This window comes from Triticum urartu, chromosome 4, assembly GCF_003073215.2.
Source record: "Triticum urartu cultivar G1812 chromosome 4, Tu2.1, whole genome shotgun sequence".
NCBI lineage: Eukaryota > Viridiplantae > Streptophyta > Magnoliopsida > Poales > Poaceae > Triticum > Triticum urartu.
The window spans coordinates 516,343,593-516,357,237 of record NC_053025.1 but is presented as its reverse complement, the minus strand read 5'-3'; the positions used below and the strand labels follow the sequence as shown (position 1 = coordinate 516,357,237).

The 13,645-nt window shown below is 43.5% G+C and overlaps 1 long non-coding RNA gene across 1 annotated transcript; it reads left to right on the top strand.

The window, feature by feature from the left end:
- The first annotated feature begins 3,600 nt into the window (after positions 1-3,600).
- LOC125552375 lies at positions 3,601-8,884 on the top strand. The gene is made up of 5 exons (XR_007303527.1): positions 3,601-4,063; positions 7,641-7,773; positions 7,880-7,946; positions 8,027-8,101; positions 8,402-8,884. It is a non-coding gene; the product is annotated as an uncharacterized LOC125552375 (long non-coding RNA).
- Positions 8,885-13,645: the final 4,761 nt, after the last annotated feature.

Genomic DNA, 13,645 nt, shown 5'->3' with positions numbered 1-13,645 from the left:
CATCGAGCTGAACGTGTGCTAAAACTCGGAGGTGCCGTAGTTTCGGTGCTTGATCGGTCGGGCCGTGAAGACGTACGACTACATCAACCGCGTTGTGCTAACGCTTCCGCTGTCGGTCTACAAGGGTACGTAGATCACACTCTCCCCTCTCGTTGCTATGCATCACCATGATCTTGCGTGTGCGTAGGGATTTTTTTTGAAATTACTACGTTCCCCAACAGTAGCCGCCGTGTGCATGTTCATGTGTGCACTGCCATGGTGAAGCCGGATGGGCTATGTCCAGTGCCCAGCAAGCCGGCCTTGTTTTAATTACTAGTTAGATTAGCTACTAACCTATGGCAGGTGGACACCTCTCCTCTAAATATCCACTTAAAAAGAAATGCTAAAATATGTGTGAATGACGCCTAGGGCCCACTGGTCCTATTGACCAGTCAAACTGTTGACTGGGATAACCTAGTTGATGACATATGGGTCCCATGTAATTAACAGTCTAAATAGATCCCTAAGTACAACCACTGCCGCTGCTTACTGTACTTGTAGTTACAGTAGCTACTAGCTAGCTTTTGTATTTCTACAATGAGTAACCCCCTAGACAGCCCATAAACTACGATTAAATAGTTGTTAACATGAGTGAAAATAATATGAGTAGAATGCATACATGACAAACTCCATTTTATCCCACTGGACCAAATACTTTTGATGCATGGATTAATTCCTATGAAAATCACAAAGTTCGATGTCCTGTTAACAGAAAAATCGAAAAACAATTTTATTTTCATAGCTACTTTAGTGCTCTTGATAATCAAGCAAATGAACTCTAATATGGATGTAATTGGTACTAACATGTAGATCACAGAAAAGTACTCAAAATTGATATAAGATACTAACTCATAGGATGTACAGAACAATAGTTGTAGTCTTTTGAAACCAAGGCCGCATGGCAAGTCTCGGTCCAATCCAGAAATGTTTAACCCCCACACACGAAAAGAGGTAGAAAGGACCACCGGAGGAGATAGGAGCGCCGGAATGCAAAACGGACAACAGGGAAAATGCTCGGATGCATGAGACGAACACGTATGCAAATGCAATGCACATGATGACATGATATGAGATGCATGACAACGGCAACAACACACGGAGACAAAAACCCGAACCCGAGGAAATAAAATAACTTAGCGTCGGAAACGGCAAGAGTTGGAGTACATATAAGGTAAATTACATCCGGGGTGTTACATCTACCTTGTAGTATTATTGTCTTATCTATCAAGAATGTTGTGAGGATTGCTCCACCTCTTAAGAATTCTTGGTATAGTAATGCTTCTCACCATCACCATTCTTTTCTTGGTCCCCGTGTTGGTTCTAACCGGGATACCAACAGGTGAACGGTGCTATTTGGATTCTGCCCTTCTAGCAACCCTTTTGCTTTGAAGTTAATGATCGATAGTTCATTCTTAGCCTATCGGTTATTGGATCACCATTCTAACAATTGATCAGGCTACTTATGCCCATATTTCGGGCACACCTGTCAACCGATGTTTAAGCGAGTATGATTTCCTGAGCTTACCTCATTATATCATTTGATCTGACAAATGTTATCTCCTTGTTCACATAATTGTGGAAATCCATCCTTTGGAAATCTCGATGAATTGTCGCTGAGTCAATCAGCCACCTCCTCACCTCTCCTTGAATTAATGATGAGCTCTTGTTTCGGAACTCGCTTCCATAGTTCAATTCCCGAGAATCTTACAATGTCATCTCGACAATGTGTGTTGCACCTTTCTTCTTAGGCATCCCGAGTCTGAGTTATCCTAACACCAATCAGATCTGAATCTCGGTCAGATATGATGGTTGGAACATATTTCCAAGAGTTATAACAATGGTCTTTATGTGACCCGGTAAGGTGCTGTCGTGCCTAGCACACCTGGTCGGAGACCCTATTGTTATAGATTCCTTTTCAACAAGGTTATCCATTCTTCCGTGAGGAAACTGTAAGACTTATTCTATAAGTTGTTTTCGATGGATCCTTGTATCCAAAGCCCGACCTTTGCTTGAAGACGATGTCAATACTGTCTCGAAGCATGTTTGTGGTACTCCTGTTTTCAACAAGAACATTTGAATCCCAATGCTAAATGTTTCTTGCTCAATTATCCGAACACCGTTGTATGGGTAATGTCATGAAATTTTTCTCCCCTTACCTAAAGGGTTTTCTACATTATATCCTGTCATGGATATCATGCTCTGATTATCATTGGGAAGGATATACCCCCGAAATATCTGATAATCATATTTTCCTTTCCATTATTTGGTTTAACCTTTCTGGTGATCATTATGGTCTAAGCAGTATTAATTCCCTGCTTATGTAAACCTCTCGGTGTACAAGTTTGTCAGTAAGACCCTGTTACTATTGTTGATGACATTCTGGTAACCACCGATGGACGAGAAATTTGCCTATTGGTCCACCTCGTTTCAACGAGCAAGAGAATGGTTATCTTCGTCCCTCGCCCTTGGTACCGATGTTGTTGCCGACATAACTGACAGGCAATTCTCTGACATGCCTTGCTATCATGACCATGCAAGAGGTCAGCGCCCTTCCTACTCTCAACCCACATGGTGAGCCCATAACCCACAGTTTCACAGGATCGAAACCAGACTCTTCTGTACACCCCTGTTTCTAAGGTTATTCCTCACGCTTGGATTCATATGAGATTCACGAGCCACCTCCCTAGGGATCTATCCTGGTGCCAGACACAATACTTATTCCCGTTGCTCGAAACCCCTCTCACACTCTGTTTCAGGCATCAAACGTTTGCCTACCCGCTTGAAAATTTTCATGCCTACTTTTATTTCTCTCCATGTATTCCCTGAGTTCCAACTCGAAAGATACTTATATGTTCATTCTTGGGTTAACCCCTAGATGAGTACCCTTATAGCATTCTATTGTTGCCGACTTGCCTCCTATTAGTAAGTATGATGGAGTTCCCAAAGAAAGGATGACGACTTCATTATGACAAAACCGAAACAAAGAAATGAAGACATCAACGATGATCAACTTCTTCGAGAAGAGCAACCAGGAATGAGAAGACCCGTTAGAATTTCGTAACCAGAACTTTCCCCCTTACTCCACCTCTTAAAATCTCGGGACGAGATTTCTTGTAGTAGAGGAGATTTGTAACACCCCGAGAATCCTGCTACAGTAATCCCCCTAATGGTGGCCATGTCATCATGATTACTATGCAATTGGCCACTTAATAAAAATCAAACTCAAATTCAAATTCAGAATGCAAGTCACATTTTATTTCTTCAAACTAACAAAAAAATGTTTGTATGGTGACAAATAATCACTATATAATTTTCATGTAGAAACCAACACTATTTGAGTTGTTAAAATGCCCCTAACCTATTTAAAACAGAGCCAACATAATTAAAATTGAGCCGCTTCAAATTACTCAAATATTTATACATTTCAAAATAAATTGCATCTTGATGGGCTAGCTCAAAACACTGCCTACTATTTGTGTGCCAGGTTTCATCTTTAACAAAAATCGTTTGCTCACTCAAATAAATGCAAAACAGTAGCTATTTAGTTTATGGAAAAAATATACGGGCCTACTATGCTACTGGGCCATAAGTGGCTACAGAGTACAGAGCATGTAGCCCAGCCCACCCTGGACTTTCCCCTAGGTCAGGGAGGCAGAGGCCATGGCGTGGCGGCCATCCCACGGCGCCATGGCCGGATGGCCACCACGTCGACTCCCCTCGGCCTATAAGAGCGTCCCCTGGAAACCCTAGCTAGCTCTCGACCGATCCCCTCACTTTCCCAATCGAATCGCCTCCTCCTTGGCTCGGAATCGAGCCCGGAACCTCGCGTGGTGACTGTACACCTCGTCGCCGTTGCCGCGGACAACGTGCTCTCTGGCGCCCGTGGATCCGTCCAGGAGGACCGCCACCCTCGACTTCGTCTTCCCCGAGCAACAAGTGGAGCTGGGACGTCTCGTACATTCGCCATCGACACCGTCATCTCCGCGTACATCTTCGCCGTCCGCCGTCGTTTGCCGCTACTCCGGTTCGTCCCCGACCACCCCGACCACGTCTCTGAGTTCACTGTGAGCTCCTCTGCCCGCTTCCCCTGCTCGCCCCCTCGATCCGTCGCCGTTTAGCCTCCCCTCACTTCGGCGGCCATGGACGGGAGCTCGAGCTCTTGTGTGTGTGCGCGTACTGCTACCGCGTAGCTGCTGTTGGTGCTTCTCCTATGCCGCTGCCTCCTACTGCTCTACTGTGCCGCCGCCGTTGGCTGATGCCGCTGCCACTGCCGCTTCTTGCCGCTGGCGCTGTTGATGCCGCACTGCTTGCCGCGGCCGCGGTCGCTCTTGCTGCTGTTGCCTGCTGCTCGCCGTAGGCCGCGACTGCACCCCATGCGCTCAACTGCACACCCGCGCGTGCCAGCCTGCTCGTGCCCATGGTCGCTCCCGTGCGGGCTCATGGTTGTGGCTGGCCGTAGCCGCCGTGTGCCTGTTCATGCGTGCACTGCCACGGTGAAGCCGGATGGGCTATGTCCAGTGCCCAGCAAGCCGGCCTTGTTTTAATTACTAGTTAGATTAGCTACTAACCTATGGCAGGTGGACACCTCTCCTCTATATATCCACTTAAAAAGAAATGCTAAAATATGTGTGAAGACGCCTAGGGCCCACTGGTCCCACTGACCAGTCAAACTGCTGACTGGGATAACCCAGTTGATGACATACGGGTCCCATGTAATTAACAGTCTAAATAGATCCCTAAGTACAACTACTGCCGCTGCTTACTGTAGTTACTGTAGCTACTAGCTAGCTTTTGTATCCTATTCTATATATCTAAGAGATTCATCCCCACTAACCTATTTATCTAAACATGCAGCCTATCCACGTCATCCAATAGGTCCTACATGTACAAATGTTTTCCTCCTCTCTGTAACCTTCCATTAGTAATTTCAACCATGCTGCATGGCACGAACTGTAAGTCAAAGACGAACATAGGGCCTTTCCACATTCCATCGTCCATCCACTATCCATAGGCCCCTTCGTCTCTCACCTGGGCCCTGTGCTCCATATAACTGACGTGATCTCGACCGTCTCTCTCAAGTATCCCATCGAGCCCTCTCTCCATTGAGAAAAATGAAAACCAATCCTTTCCATGAGGTTGTGGCGGCGATCTCTGCAGGAGGGCGCTCCCCTCACTTTGAATATCCTACAACCTGCATCCGGTGACTCTTCTGCTCGGACAGGAACGCAAGTCCGCCTCGCCTCTGACTCCTAGCTCCAGCACGACCACTGATCCGCCTCACCTCCGACGACTGTCAGGCTTCGGCACGAGCACGACTGCCTGTCGGCCTCGCCTCCAGGGGCTCCCCTGGATTCTCTTGGCCTGCGGTCCCATTGCCGATGGGCTCCTCCGGCTCGATCATCGTCGCCTATGGCGTTGACTTGAATTTCGTCCTCCCCTCTACTGTCTCCGTTCCGGCGCACCTGGGAAGGTTAGTTCCTCCAAGATTCCCAAGCTGGACCTCTTTTTGGTAGGGAAGAGAACGACTTGCCTGTGAATACTCACAAAATTTTCGGCAGGGAAGAGAACGACCTGTCTGGGAACTTTCCCAAATTTTAATCCGCAAACTTGCAGTTCAGCGTTCAAGCTAATGTGGATGAAGGTGGAGGATATGGTGTTGTTTTTGCCTCAATTGGCGTTGACACAGTACGCCCCAGCCCTCAGTGGCTGCTGCTGTTGCGTGTGAAGAGGCAGGCTCACCCTTAAGAAGACACCTCTATGGACTGACACTCTCAAGTGCCCACACTACTTTACTGAATCACAGTTGATGTAAGCATGTACACTACTTACTGGCTTTACTTGAAATCACTCGCATCAATCTGGGTGCAGGGCAGATGTCTTTTTTATATGTGAGTTTTCTTTACTCCAATTATTTCATATGTGTACCCCACGTAATTATGCAAATCAGGCAAGGCCATCGACGATTGATGCTTATACTACCGACCTCCATGCTTTGAGTTTTGATAAGTTAGCAATGGCCTATTATGTTGTATACAAATTTTTCCTGAACGCCATTTATTAAAGTCTGCTTGAGTTCCTATCAAGTACTGAAGAAATGTCTCAACTCTCTGACATAATTTCAGAACACGACGATTTTACTCCCTTCTGTTCCTAGAATATTAAGTTAGCTATTGCTACTTACTACATTTCAGATCTGAAATATGCTTTACATATATGACTGCAAGTAGTCTCTTTGTCCAGGATTCTCATATGATGTACACTCTTTGACTTCCAAGCAAGTTTTTGCACCTGATCAAAGCATTAACAATGTAGTCATAAGCACGTGATACCTCTACTAAAAGTTGTTCGCTAAGTGAAATTGCAAAGTTGAGAATACTATGAAAGAACCCCAACCATATGCTCACCCGGTTGTAATAGATTGCATAATAAATAGAATGATGCATCTCTAGACATTTTGCAGAAGAGGCACAATCCACAAATACAATGCATAGTTCTCCTACATGTTACTATTTTTACAATTGAACCATGAGTTATTCATAGAAACATAATAAACTTTATGTAGTTAAAATATTCACATGTTACGGTTGAACTACCACATTATGATTCTAACTATTATTATTCACTGCATAAACATTGATCCTGTACATTACTACTATGAATTCCCGCAGCAACGCGCGGGGTGTCATCTAATATACTTAAGAACTTCACCCCCACTATAGTATTTATCTTAACATGCAAGCTATCCACATCAGCATGTTGCCATGTCAGCAATTCTCTCGTACCTCATGCGTGTTGGCCTCACTTTTTTCCATCGAACCGTTTCCTTTCATAGCGCCTCTTCTGCATGCATCCTTGCTTGCTTCTCTACGGGCTCTTCGTTCACATTCCACCGCCTGCGGCTGCATGGTTCACTCGCCAGCCACCACGTACGCGCGTAGCAGGAAAACAGAAGAACGCACATTGTATTCCATGCATTTCTTTCCATTGGATTTAAGCCATACAATTTTTCAACTGGGCTCGCCCAATAGTTGGTACGCAGCCAGGATTAATAGGACAAAGAATTGGTCATTATATATGCTAGGCCACAACGAACTAACACAGGCTACAACTCGCTTGGTCGTTCATGCTAACGCACGCTGCAACTTAATTGGTCATTATGCTAGCCCATGTAATGCATTAGGTCTCTCACGCTTCATCATCTTCCCCTCTGCGAGTTAATCGCGGCCGCTCTCTATTCCGCTCGCTGCCGCTACAACCGGCACTCTTTCGATTCATCGCCATGAAACGGCGGTAATATTAATCACCCCTCATTACCTTGCAAATCTGAGTGGCCGCACCTTCGTCTCTTTTAAAAGACGTGGTCAACCACGCACATGCTGCTTGCATCCTACTATCTAGACGCTCTCTATGTTCATCGGCTCCCATTTTCCTATCCCGGAGTTTATGCTTTTCTAATCAATAGGCATGATTCCCCTGTGAACTCATTCTCGCTACAATTTCTTCAGCAGGATAGAGAAAGTATTATCTATTTCATTCGCAAAACGAATTTCTTCTTTTATTCCTATTGTTTGCCCTAATGTTTTGTTTTCTGTCATTGCAAGATTTGATCCGAAATTTGAGAGTTGTGGAATGGCGAGCAACTGGCATTTGATAAGGTGAGAGATCATGTCAGTTATTGTGAAGAGGTTGTGCGTTCAAAAATTCCGTCGTGCGGCTATTGATTTGGAAATTCTGGTAATTGTGCTTGCTTCGTTGCTTGTGTCAATATAACAATGACCTGCACATCCGATTATCTTATTAACATGATTTGGGTGTGTGATCTCTTCATTGTTTGTTTCAGAGGATGTGGAGAGGAAGCAACAACGATGGCAAGAATAATTTCTAGGATTAATAGGATGATGGATCCCGTACAGTACTCATTTTTATGCTGCACACTTGATATTGCTATGGTAAATCACCATGACTCACTAATTCCTTTACACATTAGGCCATCGAGTATGATTCAGTATGATGTGAAGGCTTACATTTCACTCGGGAGAGGCTCTGAAGGAGATAATGGCAGGTCAGTTAATTTATTTCCTTTCATGAATCTATATAGTGATTTTACTAGAGATTTAGCGTTATTTTCTTTCAAGTTTTATGGTATCCACGTTGGACTGTAGGCTGAATTTCTTCTTCCAATATTCCAGTGTTAATGTGTCAAAGTGTTTCCTCTATCACTCGTGGCAGAATAGTTGGCATCCACATTTGAATACCATATCTACTGATATTTCTTTACAATTTCTTTTTTCCATTAGGCAAAATTAGCATACGTACGTATGGACTTGGTTATCTTACTATAATTTTCTGCACCTTTTTGTAGGGATCCATGAGGGGAGATCAATGCCATGTTTGAGCTGCCTAATATGTGCAACAGATGCAAAACATGTCTTGATTTGCCACCATGTTGCAATTACAAGAGTAGTAACTGATTTAGTACTATGTTAATGCCACAATTCCACGTTTTGAACAGGACAAGGTGACACTGAACAGTACACACTCAAATGTAGATTAACTTCGGCCATCTCATGCAGTCATGCTTTGTACACACACACACGTAGTCTAATGAATAAGTACCAGGGCCTTGGAAAAAATAATTTACGTTATACGCTAAGGTTCTGGAGTGAACATTTCAAATGCCATGTACAGTTCAGAATAGCTAACGCTAGCGAGCTGCAATAAGGTTATGTCACTTATCACCAAGGGGGCGATTAAATCCTAATCGTCAGGATCTATACCAGCACTTATTCATTGTCTTGCCTTGATCTATTTTATTTTGTACATCCTTCGGGTAATACAAGCTATCTGTTCCACAATGTGTTTATACTTTGTGAACATGATATCAAGTGATATGATTATGTAAATTAGCAATTATTATTTTATATAAAACATCTAACATCACTATTATTCAACCGTATAGTTTTACACTTATTTTCTTAACAATACATGCTACCAAATTCTCACAGCAACGCGCGGGGCATCATCTAGTTTCTACAATGAGTAACCCCCTAGACAGCCCATAAACTGCGGTTAAATAGTTGTTAACATGAGTGAAAATAATATGAATAGAATGCATACATGACAAACTCCATTTTATCCCACTGGACCAAATACTTTTGATGCATGGATTAATTCCTACGAAAATCACAAAGTTCGATGTCCTGTTAACAGAAAAATCGAAAAACAATTTTATTTTCATAGCTACTTTAGTGCTCTTGATAATCAAGCAAATGAACTCTAATATGGATGTAATTGGTACTAACATGTAGATCACAGAGAAGTACTCAAAATTGATATAAGGTACTAACTCATAGGATGTACAGAACAATAGTTGTAGTCTTTTGAAAACAGCCAAGTGATGTTTAAAAAAACTGTCGAATTCTTAGACTTAGCAAAATTTCAGGGATTTCCAGAATATTGTTTAAATCTTTGAAAAATCGTAGAAAATAATTCGTAGTTCGGATGAAAAAAACTTTGTACATGAAAGTTGTTTAGAACGACGAGACGAATCCGAATACGCAGCCCGTTCGTCCGCCACACATCCCTAGCATAGCGAATACACAACTTTCTCCCTTCGATTCATCTGTCCGAAAACGCAAAACACCGGGAATATTTTCCCGGATATTTCCCCCTTCACCGGTATCACCTCATACCGTGTTAGGGCACCCCTAGCACCGCTACTTGACATGTCATGCATCGTTATGCATCTGTTTGCATTATATTCATTGTTTCTTCCCCCTTTTCTCTCTGGTAGACTACGAGACTGACGCCACTGCTGGTGCCCCGATCGACTACGCTGTTGACGACCCCACTTTCTTGCCAGAGCAACCAGGCAAGCCCTCCCCTTGATCACCAGATATCGCCTACTCTTCTCTCTACTTCTTGCATTAGATTAGTGTAGCATGTTACTGCTTTCAGTTAATCCTATACTGCTGCATAGCCTGTCCTTGCTACTACTGTTGTGTCCTTTACCTGCTATCCTATTGCTTAGTATAGGATGCTAGTGTTCCATTAGTGGCCCTACACTCTTGTCCGTCTGCCATGCTATACTACTGGGCCGTGATCACTTTGGGAGGTGATCACGGGCATATACTATATACTTTACACTGTTACATTTCCGGTGATACTGTTCGGAGATGGGGGCTGAAGGGGCAGGTGGCTCCATCTAGGTAGTGGTGGGCCTGAGTTCTCGACGGCCCCCGACTGTTACTTTGAGGCGGAGCGACAGGGCAGGTTGAGACCACCTAGGAGAGAGGTGGGCCTGGCCCTGGTCGGCGTTCGCGGATACTTAACACATTTAACGAGATCTTAGTATTTGATCTGAGTCTGACTACTGGCCTATACGCACTAACCATCTACGCGGGGGGATAGTTATGGGCACTCGACGTCGTGGTATCAGCCGAAGCCTTCGTGACGTCAGCGACTGAGCGGCGCGCGCCGGGTTGGATTGGAACGCCTACTCTTATATAAGGGAGGCTAGGTCTGCTCACCGGCCGCGTACGCAACGTGCAGGTGTGCAATGGGCGATGGGCCCAGACCCCTGCGCCATAGGATTTAGACCGGCGCGCTGACCTCTCTGTTGTGCCTAGGTAGGGCTGCGACGTGTTGGTCTTCCAAGGCCGGGCATGACCCAGGAAAGTGTGCCCGGCCAAATGGGATCGAGCGTGTTGGGAAATGTGGTGCACCCCTGCAGGGAAGTTGATCTATTCGAATAGTCGTGTCCCTCGATAAAAGGATGACCCGGAGTTGTACCCTGACCTTATAACAACTAGAACCAGATACTTAATAAAACACAGCCTTCCAAGTGCCAGATACAACCGGTGATCGTTCTCTCACAGGGCGACGAGGGGAGGATCGCCGGGTAGGATTATGCTATGCGATGATACTTGGTGAACTTACCATCTACTCTCTTCTCCTGCTGCAAGATGGAGGTTACCAGAAGCGTAGTCTTTGATATGACTAGCTATCCCCCTCTTATTTCGGCATTCTGCAGTTCAGTCCACATATGATATCCTTATTCCATTTGATACCAATGCATACATATGTAGTGAAGCTCCTTGCTTGTGAGTACTTTGGATGAGTACTCACGGTTGCTTTGCTCCCTCTTTTCCCCCTTTTTGTACCTGATTGTTGCGACCAGACATTGGAGCCCAGGAGCCAGGCGCCACCGTCGACGACTACTACTACTCGGGAGGTGCCTACTACTACGTGCAGCCCGCTGACGACGACCAGGAGTAGTTTAGGAGGATCCCAGGCAGGAGGCCTGCGCCTCTTTCGATCTGTATCCCAGTTTGTGCTAGCCTTCTTAAGGCGAACTTGTTTAACTTATGTTTGTACTCAGATATTGTTGCTTCCGCTGACTCGTCTATGATCGAGCTCTTGTATTCACGCCCTCGAGGCCCCTGGCTTGTAATATGATGCTTGTATGACTTATTTTATTTGTAGAGTTGTGTTGTGATATCTTCCCGTGAGTCCCTGATCTTGATCGTACATGTTTGCGTGTATGATTAGTGTACGATTGAATCGGGGGCGTCACAGGTATGGTGGCTGTTTTGAGGAAGGTATATGGTAGGTGTACGATACCGGTGAAAGGTGCGCGGTATTAGAGAGGCTAGCAAAGGTGGAAGGGTGAGAGTGCGTATAATCCATGGACTCGACATTAGTCATAAAGAACTCATATACTTATTAAAAAAATCTAGAAGTTATCAAAGCAAAGTATTACGCACATGCTCCTAGGGGGATAGATTGGTAGGAAAAGACCATCGCTCGTCCCCGACTGCCACTCATAAGGAAGACAATCAATAAATAAATCATGCTCCGACTTCATCACATAACGGTTCATCATACGTGCATGCTACGGGAATCACAAACCTTAACACAAGTATTCTTTAAATTCACAACTACTCAACTAGCATGACTTTAATATTATCACCTCCATATCTCAAAGCAATTATCATGTTTCAATCTTTTCTTAGTATTCAACACACTCAAAAGAAAGTTTCACAAATCTTGAATACCAAGCATATTATTATTAAGCAAATTACCATGCTATTAAGAGACTCTCAAAATAATTTAAGTGAAGCATGTGAGATCAATAGTTTCTTTAAAACGAATCCACCACCGTGCTCTAAAAGATCTAAGTGAAGCACATAGAGCAAAATTATAATGCTCAAAAGATATAAGTGAAGCACATAGAGCAAAACTACTTAGCTCAAAAGATATAAGTGAAGCACATAGAGTATTCTATCAAATTTTAATTCATGTATGGCTCTCTCAAAAGGTGTGTACAGCAAGGATGATTGTGGCATACTAAGACACAAAGACACAAATAATACAAGACGCTCCAAGCAAAACACATATCATGTTGGTGAATAAAAATATAGTTCCAAGTAAATTACCGATGGAAGTGGACGAAAGAGGGGATGCCTTCCGGGGCATCCCCAAGCTTTGACTTCTTGGTGTCCTTGGATTATCTTGGGGGTGCCATGGGCATCCCCAAGCTTAGGCTCTTGCCACTCCTTGTTCCATAATCCATCAAAAGAATTCACCCAAAACTTGAAAACTTCACAACACAAAACTCAAAATAGAAAACTCGTGAGCTCCGTTAGCGAAAGAAAACAAAAGACCACTTCAAGGTACTGTAATGAACTCATTCTTTATTTATATTGGTGTTAAACCTACTGTATTTCCAACTTCTCTATGATTATAAACTATTTTACTAGCCATAGATTCATCAAAATAAGCAAACAACACACGAAAAACAGAATCTGCAAAAACAGAACAGTCTGTAGTAATCTGTAGCTAGCACAAGATCTAGAACCCCAAAAATTCTAAAATAAATTTATGGACGTGAGGAATTTATCTATTAATCATCTGCAAAAATAATTAACTAAATATCACTCTTAAAATAAAAATGACAGCAGTTCTCGTGAGCGCTAAAGTTTCTGTTTTTTACAGCAAGTTCAACAAGACTTTCCCCAAGTCTTCCCAACGGTTCTACTTGGCACAAACACTAATTAAACACAAAAAACACAACCAAAACAGAGGCTAAATAATTTATTTATTACTAAACAGGAGCAAAAGGCAAGGAATAAAAATAAAATTGGGTTGCCTCCCAACAAGCGCTATCGTTTAACGCCCCTAGCTAGGCATAAAAGCGAGGATAGATCTTGGTATTGCCATCTTTGGTAGGCAATCCATAAGTGGCTCTCATGATAGTTTCATATGGTAATTTTATTTTCTTTCTTATAAAGTGTTCCATGCCCTTTTTTAATGGAAATTGAAATCTAATATTCCCTTCCTTCATATCAATAATCGCACCAACCATTCTAAGGAAAGGTCTACCAAGAATAATAGGGCAAGAAGGATTGCAATCTATGTCAAGAACAATGAAATCTACGGGCAAATAATTCCTATTTGCAACAATAAGAACATCATTAATCCTTCCCATAGGTTTCTTAATAGTGGAATCAGCAAGATGCAAGTTTAGAGAGCAATCATCAAAGTTACGGAAATCTAGTAAATCACACAAAGTCTTGGGAATAGTAGAGACACTAGCACCCAAATC